Raw genomic sequence first — 15,160 nt, forward strand, 5'->3', positions numbered from 1 at the left:
GGGGGTCGTGAGTTGGGGGGGGCGTGGGGGGGGGCTAATCGCTTCCCTCTCCGCTTGTTAAACCCAAGCATTAGATGACATGATGTGCTGGCCTCTGGGATGCCGCTTGCGTGTCATTGCTTGCATCTGTTGCAGGGCGTGTCTTGTTCTTGTCGATGTGGACGATTTCGAAAGAGCGCCACAAGTGTGTGAACACCAACGCATGTTTTTGTGGTGTGAAACGTGTTCAGAGCAGCTTGTCCACAGTGAGGCAGCGAACGGGGGACCACACAGGACTTGATGGAACAAAGAAACGCATTCATTTTCAAGTGATAAAGTCCCAAAGTCAGAGCGGGGCATGTTTCATGTCCGGCGTTGCGCTCGATTCAAATGTTTATCTGTGACAAGTAAACTGCTGCCAGCCTGAAAACCCCAAAAATGTTTTGCATATATTCTCGTACGGGGTGGAAGCGTCCTTATAAGAATTTACACAATGAAGTCATTCTTCAAAGGTCTTCAAAATAAACATCGCTCTATTTTCTTGTCAATTGAGGGAGGTGTTTATTGGTCAGAGGTGAATGATGCACCTGCAACCAATATTTTAGGGAGGTATGGATTTTGGTTGTGGTGGTGTCATTTCCAGGCAGGTTGTTGACACACTCAATGACTAATTGTGGCCTAAGCTCCAATCAAGGGAGGCATTTATTTGTCCCAGATGAAGGTAACAAGGGCTCGGCTTTTATTTGACAGTGGCATTTATTTTTCATCGGCGGATGACACACCGTGCAACTATTTGGGGCACGTCTCAATTTGAGCAAGCTGTTTATTTATCTTATGTGGCTGACTTAGCCTCAAATAATTGGAGCATGGCATCAATTTGAGGGAGCAATACATTTTCCTTGAAAAGATGATGCGGCCGCTTAACAATTGCAGCACGGCATTTATTTGCCTTGTGTGGATGGATGGATTGGGCCAGGGTATCTATTTGAAGGAGGTATTTATTTTTTTCTTTGATTAGATGAGGGACCTGAAAATTATTGGGGAATGGCATCTGTTTGCATGGCGTTATCGATTTTATTTGAGGGAGGCATTTGTTTAAGTGGGGCATCTGATAGAATGGCATCATCTATTTGGGAGGTGGGGGTGTCTTGTTTTTTTCTTAAGTGGTGATATATCCCTGAGCCTCGCCGTGCTGTTGTTTTCGGAGGCGTTTAAGGTCCTCCCGGAGAGCCGTGAAGTTGGACCTGACCTGACTCAAGTGCGCTCGTAAATGCCACTCTACGTCTACATCGGCCTGCTCTGACCATGGTGTCTATTTTACGGTCATTTTGGCCTTTAGCGACAAGATAATTTTGGGGGGGAGATCGTCATCAAATTTAAACCGCATCTTGAGGCAGGCGTCTAATTGAGGGAGGTGTTTTATTTTTCTGAAGTAGATGGACACACCCGTTGACATATTGGGCCACGGCATCTATTTGAGGTGTTTATTTGTGGGAGGGGCTTGCAGTCTCTAGCGGTTTTATCTTCCAAGATGTAAAAAAATTTGCCGTCTATTTTAGGGAGGCATTTATTTGTCTGAAGTGGTTCATGTAGCCGGCAATTAATTAGGCCGTGGTTTCCAACAGAGGGGCAGTTTTTCGATGGAGGAGGCATTTATTGAGAGGAGGACTGACACATTGTTTTTTGTGCACAATGGATGATGAAACTCTGCAGATGAACTTTTGGGCGCAAAGTGCCATCCAAGTGTTTGGAGTGGAACTAGCTTGCGGCGAGAGCATAAAAATAAAGTACCGCAACAGCTATCAGACGCTGTTGCCAGGCGGGCACTCGCTGCTAGCAGTTAGCCGCTAACGCTGGAGACTTGTGCCATGTCATATGTGAACGGCGGGATTAACCAGCGCTTTCTGAGGATACTTACATAGCGAGTGAATATGATTTTGGCACTGATACATCCGAACCACGTTCCAACGTATCTCGACGGATAAAACGGATCTGTACGTTATAACGGTACGCGTAAATGGAAAAAACGTCAAATGGAAAATCAATGACGTGAAATTGTGACGTTGAAATGTGAACGTTACAGGGGAGAAAACGTACACGGGGTCTGTTCGACTGTATAATCAAAGTCACGTTAGCCAGCGCGACTGATTGTGAAGGCTCTGGGCGGATTCGATTGACATGGCAACATCGGGTCTTAAATCTGATTGGACAAAAAAAAGGAACATCAACATGCAATACAGCCAAGGAACACTGACACATTGTTTTTTGTGCACAATGGATGATGAAACTCTGCAGATGAACTTTTGGGCGCAAAGTGCCATCCAAGTGTTTGGAGTGGAACTGGCTTGCGGAGAGAGCAGGCGGCCGATTGGGCAAAGCACAACATCAATTACGGCAGATTGTTGTTGGGGAATGGGGGGGGGGCTCCTTTGGTTTTGGCTGGCCCAGAAGCCAGCCCAGCCTGATGTGTTTAGTGCGCGCTGACACGGTCCAGATCTCTGCATATCCCTGTATTTCGCTCTTTGGGGAGTCGGTAGATTGACGCCGCTCCCAGTGAACTCGGGGATATCCGTGTCCTTGGCGGGGCATCATTTTTTGGGGGGGCGTGTCTTGTTCTTGTCGATGTGGACGATTTCGAAAGAGCGCCACAAGTGTGTGAACACCAGCGCAGAGGATGTTTTTGTGGTGTGAAACATGTTCAGAGCAGTTTGTCCACAGTGAGGCTGCGAACGGGGGACCACACAGGACTTGATGGAAACAAAGAAACGCATTCATTTTCGAGTGATAAAGTCCCAAAGTCAGAGCGGGGCATGTTTCATGTCCGGCGTTGCGCTCGATTCAAATGTTTATCTGTGACAAGTAAACTGCTGCCAGCCTGAAAACCCCAAAAATGTTTTGCATATATTCTCGTACGGGGTGGAAGCGTCCTTATAAGAATTTACACAATGAAGTCATTCTTCAAAGGTCTTCAAAATAAACATCGCTCTATTTTCTTGTCAATTGAGGGAGGTGTTTATTGGTCAGAGGTGAATGATGCACCTGCAACCAATATTTTAGGGAGGTATGGATTTTGGTTGTGGTGGTGTCATTTCCAGGCAGGTTGTTGACACACTCAATGACTAATTGTGGCCTAAGCTCCAATCGAGGGAGGCATTTATTTGTCCCAGATGAAGGTAAGAAGGGCACGGCTTTTATTTGACAGTGGCATTTATTTTTCATAGGCGGATGACACACCGTGCAACTAATTGGGGCATGTCTCAATTTAAGCAGGCTGCTTATTTATCCTATGTGGCTGACTTAGGTTCAAATAATTGGCATCAATTTGAGGGAGCAATAGATTTTCTTTGAAAGGATGATGTGGCCGCTAAACATTTGCATCATGCCATTTATTTGCCTTGTGCGGATGGATGGATTGGGCCATGGAAACTATTTGAAGGAGGCATTTATTTTTTTTTCCTTGATTAGATGATGGACCTGAAAATTTGGGGGGAAATGGCATCCCGTTACCTATTTTATTTGAGGGAATAACTGGGGCATCTGATTGAATGGCATCATCTATTTGGGAGGTGGGAGTGTCTTGTTTTTTTCTTAAGTGGTGATATATCCCGGATCTAAATGGGGTGGGGTGTCTATTTTACGGTCATTTTTGGCCTTTAGCGACTACATAATTTTGGGGGGAGATCGTCATCAAATTTAAACCGCATCTTGTGGCCAGATATTTTTGTCATGCGCGTGGATGTGAGCATGGCAGCAAAGTTTGATGACTCGCCGTCAAAGACGAGACATAACTTGACGAGGTCAACGTCTTGGATTCCGTCGATTGGAAAGAACATCTCCCGCAAAACCCAAATCCGTGAAAACATTCAACCCCAGATTAGCATACATTAGCGTCCAGGGATTATTTCCATTTCCGTCGTCTCTTGTATGGAATTTAGAGTGATATCTGCTAATTTTTTTTTTTTTTTTTTAAGAGGGCTGTCTAATACGTGTTAAAGTAAGTTTTTCGAAGTTATCAGGAGTCAAAAGTTGGTTTCTTGAGGGCAAACGATCCCCAAAACAACATGAGGTGACCTTCAAGTGTTGCGTGCCAGCCGGAAGGCGACGACGACAGGAAAATGCGTATGGCATTGATAGGTTTTTGGAAATTAATCCATTTTTATTTGGTTGGTTGGTTTTGCAGGGTTTGGAAATGCAACTTTGAAAGATGTCGTGACAGGTTGTCTGCTGGTAGCCATTTTTGGCTCAAAGTTATTTTTTCGTTGTGGCAAATTTATCATGAGTCTTGTAAATAACTGACAGTAAAAAAATAAATGCACTTTTTAGTACAGGAGGGTTTCTTTGGGCTGTTTTTTTGTTTTTGTACCCTGTGCACGCTCCAGCGCTCTGGAGGAATCCGCGGAGCGTCCGTGCCGTTCGGGATGTTCTACGGACTTACCGGTGGGCCGCGTTCCCAGAAATAACAACCTTCCTGGAAGATGGCGAGAACGGCACCAGATGCGCCCAAGCGAGACGGCTTCTTTCTCTTGCCAGATCACACTATCGCCGCCGCTTTTTTCGACGGTATTACTCCCGTGGCAGCCGATGGACTCTTATTAGGTCAGCTGGAAATGAGCACAATACTCCCCCCTGCCCCAACCACCCAACCCTCCCGGGCTGGGATTTATCCCACATCTCTTCCAATTAGCTTCCGCAGAGATAATTGCGGCAGCGGCGGTGCCGAGACAACCTCTGCAACTGCTACAGTCCTCATCTCATTCCGCACTCGGCAACGGGATCAACATCGCTTAATCCAGCACCCCCCCCCAAAAAAAAAAAATCACATCCCGTGAGCCCGCTTCCGCTAAGTACTCGCATTCACTAAGCAAGTTTGGAGAAGTTTTGCATGTGTTGTCATTTCATCATCTCTAATGACGGGGGTGGGGAAGGATTAGCGACGTTGCCTTTTTGATCTGGTAATCCTCCACTCCACTCGAAATCCCAAACTTTTTTTTTTTCTTTTTTATCGCCTTTCTCCGCCGGACCGGCTGCTCAGCCACAGATGGAAAATTGACCCTCGAACACGAGACGGGATTCATTCGGGCAATGTCAGGGACGAGGCCTTCAGGCCTTCTTAATGGCGCCGCTATCACATTGCGATTATACAAACAATCAATAGTGCACAACACGGCACTCGTTATGAGGTTACATTTCTTTGGTAACTGAATTTACTTGGATAGAAACCCATTTGCACCATCTGAATGAAATGCCATTCATTGATTCCTGCCCCCCCCAAAAAAAATCCCCATTATTGAAAAAAGACCCCCAAGAGCAATTTAAGGCACATCCTTTTTCCTTTAAATACGGAGACAAAAAAACTAGCCTATGTCCACGTCATTGAAAAATAAAAAAAAATAAAAATAAAGTACTGCAACAGCTATCAGACGCTGGGCACTCGCTGCTAGCAGTTAGCCGCTAACGCTGGAGACTTGTGCCGTGCCATATGTGAACGGCGGTATTAACCAGCGCTTTCTGAGGATACTTAAACAGCGAGTGAATATGATTTTGGCACTGATACATCCGAACCACGTTCCAACGTATCTCGACGGATAAAACGGGTCTGTAAGTTATAACGGTACGCGTAAATGGAAAAATCGTCAAATGGAAAATCAATGACGTGAAATTGTGACGTTGAAATGTGAACGTTACAGGGGAGAAAACGTACACGGGGTCTGTTCGACTGTATAATCAAAGTCACGTTAGCCAGCGCGACTGATTGTGAAGGCTCTGGGCGGATTCGATTGACATGGCAACATCGGGTCTTAAATCTGATTGGGCAAAAAAAAAGGAACATCAACATGCAATACAGCCAAGGAACATGCTACCAAAAGGAAAATGAAGTGAACTCATCCCGACGACGGTTAGCAAAAATTTCTTGTAATTCCCTAAAAATGCCACAAGATGGTGCTCAAACAATCCTGTAAATAGGAATGAATAAATGATCGGTTCCCAAATAGAAATCAAGGCGAATTTGCAAATGCCGACGTGACTGTCAAGTGCTGTGAATCAATTTAATCCAATTCCAAGCAACAACACGTCAAATTTACCTTGGGAATATCGCTCAGTGCTTCTGAAAGTGTTCTGGCCGGCCGCTGGAATCCGATGACAGGTGAGGGCGATAATTCACGGCCCAGCGAGAGAGATGAGCCCCTTCCGAGCCGTCGCGGAGGAGATTAAACGGCTTCTACTTTGCGTGGAGATCTATCATGTAGGGGGGCGACATTAATCAGCAGCCCGGTCGTCCCAAGGTGCTGCCGTTGCATCTGCGGATGAAACAGAGATGACTTGATCTGCGCATGCACACGCGCACACACACACACACACACACACACACACACACACGTCATTTCTCGGAAATTTCACACGTGATCGATAGCCGCGTCCTTCATCGCAGGCCGAGAAAAAGAAATATTCACTGCGTCGTAGGTGAAACATTTCCGGCAGGAAGTCTTCCAAATTTGTCCTTTGACTTGAATTATATTGGTGGGGGAGCACCCCAATCTTTGCCGAAAGATATTTTGTTCTGCGCTATAATTGATGCTTCAGTTCAATAATCATTCAGATGACACTTCAACTCGCTGACCTACGCATCGCCGCATGACCGACCGTTGTGGTGATGATTGCCAATTGCGGCTTCAACCCGTTTGAGACAAATAAATACCGCGACCTCCATCCCTCGGGTGCGCGTGCGGCAACGAGTCGATCGCGGGACGTCGGTGGTTTGAAAATTAGGTCTTCGGTCAAAAAAAGATTGCTCACCCCTGCTTTAGCCTGTCGAGGGAAAGAAATCAAATATAGTCGTGTCACATTTTGGACTCAACCCGAATAGACGCCATCGCTCCTGTCATTTGAGGGGCTCCGCAGGGATTGGATCAGCTTGCGCCAAACACTCAAAGTGTGGCATTGATGTCAGTCAAATTGATGTTTACTATCAAAAACAAAAGTAGAATTGAAAAATGTCGGCGCTTAATCCGCTCTCCAATTCTGACTTTCCAATCGGCGTCACGCTGGAACATTCAGCGATGCCTCGCAGTCGATGCCGTGTACCTAATGAAGTGGCTGTTGAGCGCAGGCTTCATTGTCCGCCGGCTCCTTGTCCCACTTTTGCCGTGTTCGAGCCCCCCCGCCACCACCCCCTCCTCCATCCATCCATCCCACCAGCGCCGCTTGCTTGTATGGGACTCGTGGTCGCACAGTGGAACTAATTAACTAAACCCGGGCCCGCGTTTTATGACGACGACGTCTGAGAGCGGAGAGCGACAGGAGCTTAATTACATGGTGCCGCAGCCCAGAATAGCCAGTCGGGGTTTCGACTGCAAAGCGCGTGTGTGCAGTTTGGAAGCCGCGAGGGGGGATATTAGAGTCAAGTGTTGCATTGTGGAGACTGCAAAGCTTTGCAAAGACTTGAGTGTCATGAGGCGCATCCGCGAGATTTATGGCCTCCTTTATTATGCAGCTACAAGGACTTCACTGGAGGACTTAAGAGGCCGAGGGACAGCGCGGAAGATGTTTTGCGGCGGTGTCAGTCCCCGGGCCAGGATGGCCTTCTTTCTCTGCTGGCCTAAAAAAAAACAAAACAGAACAAGACCTCGAAACCAAGTGTGGTCCTGGAGAGCCCCCAGCCAGTCTGTTTTAGGTCCCCACTCCTCAAAGTCACCTGATTGAAATGACGAGTCACGGATGCCAAATTCAAGTCGGCCACGCTTTACGTGGTACCTTCCTACACAGTTGCAGCGAGCGGCCGACATCCAGCTGTCAACACAAGAAAGCCGCGCGGAATCCCCCCCGAGTGTGGCTAAATGGCGGTCGAGCACTCAGCGGCTCCCGTTTGTTGTCTCCCGCTAAAATGACAACATGCATATTTTTGTCAAGCTGCAAGCCAGCTAATTGCACACTAATCAATCCGGTGGGTGTGGCCCCCGTCTCCCATCCGCAGCGCGGGTTTGTCGGGCGAGCCCGCAAAAACCTCGCTTATCCTCCGTCGCACGCCGCACTCCTTTTCGAACGCCGGCTGCGTTCTGGCGGGAGAGCAAATTGAAGGTTTGAGATCCGCCTTGTGATGGACGGCAACGACAAAACAGGACGTCGCAGCTGCGTAAGCTGCACTTTGACAAATGTATTTCTGCACTACAAAGCCTCGCCGTCGCACGCTGTCCTTCCCACGGTAGGTTTCCCAAAAAAATAGACTCACTTTTACACAAGTGGTAGGTACGTTCCATTTTTTTTGTTTGTTTGTTTTGAACGATGACATTGTCATATGAATTTAACTCCTCAGTGGCCAGCGAGTACAGGGATGGGGCAACCCGAAATTTTGTAAGAGCCATATTGGATGAAAAAATAATAATAATAAAATGTCTGGAGCCACAAAAATTCAAAAGCCTTATATAAGCCTTACAATGAAGGCATCATTTGCTCTATGTATCTATATTAGCCTTATTAGCCTACTATCAAAATGACCAAGTTGCCTACAAATACACAATGAGCCTTCATGATTAAAAGTTTTTTTCCCCTGCAGCGCATCCTGGAGAGCAGGTGTGCTGAACCTTTTTTTTTTTAACCGAAGATCTACTTTTCGATCAACTAACCCGTTCCCCGCACACGCGCGCATATGCACGCACTTACACACACATAATGAGCAACAATCAGAACGGCCGTAAGATGATCGAGGCATGGGACGCACTTTTGCAGCGTGTTAACTATCGTAGCTCACGTGTACCGTTTAGAAAAGCTGCTCTCGGACATCCAGATTCCCATTCTTTGCCAGTACCCTCGATGAAATGGACATAAAACGCTGTTGCTGTTCTTTTTTTCCTTCGACAGCCACCTGCCTGGCATCCAGTCCAGCTAATAGAAACGTGTGTCGCAGGCTATGACGCATATCTTCGGTGACAGAAATGTTGAAATGTAATATTGATTCGACACATTTTTACAGCATTGGAAAACGTTAAGAATGTTTGTGTCATGTTGTGTCCTCTTACAGAAACCATATTCAAACAAAAAATATATTTCCCTCTCCCATCTTTTTCCATTTTCAAACGTTTTTGAAAAGGCTCCAGGGAGCCACTAGGGCGGCGCTAAAGAGCCGCATGCGGCTTGCCGACACCCAGGCTGGAGGATCGTCATGATAATTTCCGTTTTTGACGGCGATATCGTTGCGGCACCACAATTTTCGTCGTTGCATGACAATCATCTTGCGGGTACCTGTGCAATACTATCCATTGACGTGATGGCACAGCCTCGTTCATGAAGTAGCGGTGAGGTCCATTTTTGTCCATTTCATCGGCTGGAACAACACTTGAAATTGCAAGCGAGAGACGTTTTTGCTCCATTAATAGCTGCTTAGGAGACGTCCTGGTCTCAAACCAGCTACCAAAAACAGGAGTCGCTCTGTCCAAATTTGGAGAGCTAAAATTTGTGCAGGAACTGATGATGGGAGACCCAAACGGTCATTTACTAACCAGAAGAGTCAGCGAAATCCACCTCTGTCAGGAATAGAATCTTCTGCTCCAGCACATCTGGCAAAAAGAGCCACAGCCATTTCGGGATTCAGAAGCACCTCGATGCACCATTAATGGGACTAATTGTGGACTAAGGCCTGGTACCCACCTAGGAATTTGTTTCTATCTTGATGGTACGGACCCACACATGAAGATTACCACCAAAAAAAAAAAAAAAATCTGTTCCACCACTCATCCAGCTTCTCATCATAATACATAAAAAGAGAAGTTGTTTTTTTTTTCTTTTCAAGTCAGATGCGACAGCCAGCGTCTGGACTGAGGCTTCGTACTGACTTGGCCACTATAGAGCGCCTTGTTGTCCACTGTGGGTGAATGCACGTATTGGAGATAAGGAGGAAGAGAGAAGTTTTTGTTTTGTTTTTTTAAATCAGGTGCGACAGCCAGCATCTGGACCGAGGCTTCGTACTGACTTGGCTGCTTTAGAGCGCCTCGTTGTCACAGCATGGAGAAGAGCCATGATGACACAGTGCTGAGTATTCTACCCAATGGAGGCTCGAAACTGGTCATTTTTGGCAGTTCAAAGATGAAGTTATGTGGAGGGCATCAGGAAGATGTAGCATCCATTTTTTTTTCAGGTCGTAGATCAACGGGGTGTTTGATTGACAGTTTACAGTTGAGCGGTGGACACACCCTCACCGTATAAGAGCAAAGAGAACGTTTTTGTTTTGTTTTTATATGATTTTGAAGCTCAATATGCTTGCTAATTTATTTTTATTATTATTTTATTTTATTTTTATTTTTTTTACAAAACTCTTCTCTGTGGTGTGTCAGTTTTGGACAACATTAGTACACTTTATTGGATCTTCAAAATAGCACTTTTGGGAAAACCCGACAGGATGTTTTTGCACTCACTTCCTTGAGGCTTTCCCATGCATGCTTTTATTTCTCTCTCTTTTCAATTTGACTTCGCACAAGACATTCTGGTAATTAAAACCAAATGAGACATGCCGCTATTAGCCTCACAGCTGCTTCTGTTTAATCCCGTGCAAAAAAAAAAAAAAAGCCTCCTGTTCTTCTTTTTTTCAGGTCGTAGATCAACGTGGTGTTTGATTGACAGTTTACAGTTGAGCGGTGGACACACCCTCACCGTATAAGTGCAAAGAGAACGTTTTTGTTTTGTTTTTATGTGATTTTGAAGCTCAAATTGCTTGCTAATACATTTTTATTATTATTATTATATATATATATTTTTTTTTTACAAAACTCTTTTCTGTGGTGTATCAATTTTGGACGACATGAGAACACTTTATTGGATCTTCAAAATAGCACTTTTGGGAAAACCCGACAGGATGTTTTTGCACTCACTTCCTTGAGGCTTTCCCATGCATGCTTTTATTTCTCTCTCTTTTCAATTTGACTTCGCACAAGACATTCTGGTAATTAAAACCAAATGAGACATGCCGCTATTAGCCTCACAGCTGCTTCTGTTTAATCCCGTGCAAAAAAAAAAAAAAGCCTCCTGTTCTTCAGCTACCAAAGTTATTTGTCATCAACGCGACAAAAGCAGCTTTAAATCGGCTATCAGAGATCTAAAAACAAAACAAAATCTTAGAAGCCCGACTTGTAAATGAAGCGTCTGGAGTGCGACGCTGGCAGGACCACATCAACAAGCGCCACAAGCGTCCCTTTTAGGAACTTCGGAACCAAAAACAACTCACATTTCCAAAGTTGACACTTGCGGAAAACATACAAGTCAAGTGTTACCTGATATTTTGCACCCCCCGTGTCATAGGTTCCACCAGATGGGATTTTTTTTTTTTTTTCCCCCCGAAACCTCACGACCTCTCGAAATATGTGTGATCCCGCCGACCACAAAAGTCAGAGCACAAGCTTGTTTTTGTTGTTGGACGGCTTTCCTGCTGTTTTGACTGGGCCTGTGAGCTCATACTTTGACATCAATGAAGTCCATCGGTAAAGCGTATTAAGATACACTTGGGTAAAGGGGAGGGAGAGAAAAAAAAACAAAACAAGTGTGATTCAAGAGCTAACGCTTGACTTGCGCCGTGATTGGTGTAAGCGACACGAGATGAATCGCAGCTGCTTGGTGAAACGGCACGTTTTGTCCAATCGTCAAGATTTATTTTTATTTTTCGCCCCCCCATTGCTCCGTCCGTCTTCGCCTGGCCCTGTTCAACAGGTCACGTACTGTACGTTGAGGCGCCTGTATGAGGTATGCTTGTTCTCTTGACAGGAAGAGTCATCTCAAATGTTGCGGCATCGGAACATCTCCGGAATTTGCGGTTCGACGAGAACAAGACAAAAATATTTCACAGTTGGCCTCGGCTGCCACAAAACATCACCTTTATGCTGATTATGATGTGGACTATTAGGAAATGGAAACTCAAGATAAGAGTTTGTTATTTGCTATTTGCTTTGACTTGTGAGCAAAAAGTTCAGTCAAACTTGATCCGGAATTACTTCATTGGACTCAAACTCACAGCTGCCCAAAAGAATGATTTTGTGTATTTTAGGTAACTTCGGCGAAAGTCACACAGAGTGAAAGAGTAACATTTCATAAATATTGGAATGGTGTTTTTAATGCTGCTTAAGATCAAAATTGGGTGACGGTGTTGTGACGTGCATTTTTCAACCGCCGTTTCCGTCGAACAAACGCAACTAATTCTTGCCAACGCCACGTTCGCCCCGACTGAGTGTCGCTCCGTGACATCGGCTGCATCGGCGCTGGAACTCGGACGCGGGCCTGACCCGGGGCCCGGAGACGAGGGGCCGAGCACATCAATTTAAATCCGGTGCAGTGGTTAAACTATTGCCATGTAATAATGAGCCATGAGAAGCAGAGGCGGATGACTGGGACCAAGTCATTCCACATGAAGTCAGGACCAACACACACTCTCACTCACACACACACAACCACACGCACGCTAGCTGATGAGTGGCTGATGACACGAATGTGCACCAAGGCCACTTTAGTGCTCAAAAAGCGGCTCACGTGGACGACGCCATCCAACGTGCAGCGAGGACGCCGTCTTAGACTTGGATTTAGATCACTGTCACATTATGTCAACGCGCTCATTGCTCACTCTCAATGAGGCCATTAGGCTGCAGACCAAACACACCGAGCGGGCGGCTATGTTCCATCGTTAGCGAGAGAGAGAGAGAGAGAGAGAGAGAGGGAGACAGTCAAAAAAAAAGACATTGAATACTGTGTTGCAGTTTTATGGTCGGTTAGGAAAATCTGTGAGCTGGTTCACAACAGCTCGACCTTCCAATGTGGCGACGTAGTTGAACATTGCAGCGGAACTTCGTAGCCAGTCGTTGCTGCGAGAGACTGCGGCAAGAGGAATGTCGTAGCGCGTCATCGAAACGGGACATTGTTTTGGGGGGGGTGACATCGCGGTGTAACATCGTAGCATAAAGTTGTAGCATAACATTGTCATGTAGCGTAACTTCATGGTGTGCCATCATAGCATAACGCCGCAACTAAACACCGTTGTGAAATGTTGTAGCATAACACCGTATCATAACAACGTAGCGTAACACCTTAGTGGAGGATCGTAACATGAAGCAGTCGTGTAAGACTGTAGCACAACAAACATAGCGCAACATCCTCATAGCGTGATGCTGTAGCATAGCATAGTAGCATAAAAACATCGCATAACGTCGCGTAACAACGTAGCGTAACAACGTAGCGTGACAATGTAGCGTAACAACGTAGCACAACAACGTAGCATAACAACGTAGTGTGACAATGTAGCGTAACAACGTAGCATAACAATGTAGCGTAACAACGTAGCGGAACAACCTAGCGTAACAACGTAGCGCAGCCCCATAGCATGAAGCCGTAGTATAACAACGGAGCGTAACACCATAGCACAACTCACTGTAAGGACGTCAACATTTTTAATGGACTGTCGAGTTCCAGACCTTTAGATGCGCTACCACCTGTGCAAATTGTACACAACGTTAACACTGGTATGATTCATCTCTCAAAGTTACTCGAAAAGCACAAAGCAGTGAGCTGCCACACACGTGCAAAGGCCCAAAAAGCTGCGTCGGGATCCCAGTCAGGTGGTTTTGTCACTACAGGCGAGAAGAAGTGGAAGAAGTCATTTGATCCATGGCTAATATAAAACATACTGACATTAGCAGCTTTAAACTGGATCCTCTTAAGAAGCACGCTGTGGTCAGACCGTCACGCTGGCTGCCGCTAACGCCTAAGAGCACCTTAACACACTTTCCCCTGCGGTGTGTGCGCGCGTGCATAGGTGTGTTAATGAGCGCTACCTTCGGAATGTGTGCGCGTGTGTGTGCAGCGAGTCGATTCGGCTCTTTCCGTGTCACGGCATGTTTTAGAGATTATGGTGACTTTTACTCTTAATGACTTCATTTGGATCGCGTTCCTTCCACAGAAATTCATTTGCAGCGCACATTTTCCCTCTCAGAACTCTTCCATGTCCAAAATAGAACTTCAAGGCAAGCCAATTCATTGGATACACCTGCGCAAGCCGACAATAAAAATGTCCGCCTTGAGAACTAGAAAGAGTGCACAAAAATCTTTAGTTGAGCAAGGATCTCATCCATGGCGAAGCAATCCGGCAGACTTTTTTGTCGCATTCTAAAATGATCTGCCTGGATGTTTCAGCGGCGCTGGTTGGTTCACGAATCATTCAAGGACAGAGGCGGCCTGCAGCTCGTCGGATTATTGACCTGGTTGCTGCTCTTGCTCAAGTGTTTGCTTTCGCGACGTCTCGCTCTCGTCATAGTCGTTCTTGTTCTCTTAGTTCCACGTTTTTGCAAGTATCGTTTTTATTTAATCATTTTGATCTTGCTTTTCTTTTGTCGGTTGAATTGGACTCTTGTCATTTCGTTTGATATTCTCGGGTTCACTCACCGGAAAACACAAGTAGACTCATTGATCTGGTTGTTGGTTGACTCGAGTGACCAGATGAGCCGGATTCAAATGATCAATCGGTATGAGCGTGCCGACGAGAAGTTCGTGCGCCCAGTGGAAACGACGAGGAGTCACGCTATTCGCTTGCGAGCGGATCACTGAATCGAGTAAGCAGACTCGACAAAAACGCAGGAGATCCAGAAAATGTGGTTTGTATCACTGCCCTGACTTGAGGTGAATGGAGTCACCAGACACCCTGCGGACTCAGACGATTTGGTTTGCATCGGAACATTGACTGAAGTTGACGGATTGAGTGGTGGTCCACTTCACTCTCATATTTGGCTCGAGCAGTTCGCTGATTCGGGGTTAGACGCCGTACCGACGAATGATCCCGAATCCTTGTGTAATGTATTAATGGGACATGTGATGTCAATCAAGCCGGGATGAGGTCGTTGATAGTGAAATTTTTTTGTTTGATTGCGAACACATTTAACCTCCACACTGCGTAATCTTTCGCGTCTCACCCCCCCCCCCCTCCAAAGAATAGCTTGAAGAGTCAGCGGGTGGCCTGGAAGCAGGGCATTGGGGGAAGGAGGTAGGGGATAGGGGGGGTTGGGGTTACGTGAAGCCTCCCCACACCGCTGCTCCCCCACTTCTGGTCACTCATGAATACGCTCCTAATTGAATTCACGGGAGACAAACGAGTGTTAATTGGCAGGATAACGATGACGGCATCCTACCATTCATAGGCCAGCCTCAAGAAAGGATGGGGGGG

The 15,160-nt window shown here is 46.1% G+C and overlaps 1 long non-coding RNA gene across 1 annotated transcript in view; it reads right to left on the reverse strand.

The window, feature by feature from the left end:
* Positions 1–3,936: 3,936 nt before the first annotated feature.
* The window catches only part of LOC109520822 (uncharacterized), a 20,102-nt gene continuing 8,878 nt past the window's right edge, over positions 3,937–15,160 (reverse strand). Inside the window, exons 3-4 of the long non-coding RNA XR_002169240.1 lie at positions 6,063–6,278; positions 3,937–4,580 (exon numbers count right to left, since the gene is read on the reverse strand). This is a non-coding gene — a long non-coding RNA (uncharacterized LOC109520822). The remainder of the gene's footprint in view (positions 4,581–6,062; positions 6,279–15,160) is intronic.

Source organism: Hippocampus comes, unplaced genomic scaffold (genome assembly GCF_001891065.2).
Source record: "Hippocampus comes isolate QL1 unplaced genomic scaffold, H_comes_QL1_v1.1 scaffold562, whole genome shotgun sequence".
Taxonomy (NCBI): Eukaryota; Metazoa; Chordata; class Actinopteri; order Syngnathiformes; family Syngnathidae; genus Hippocampus; species Hippocampus comes.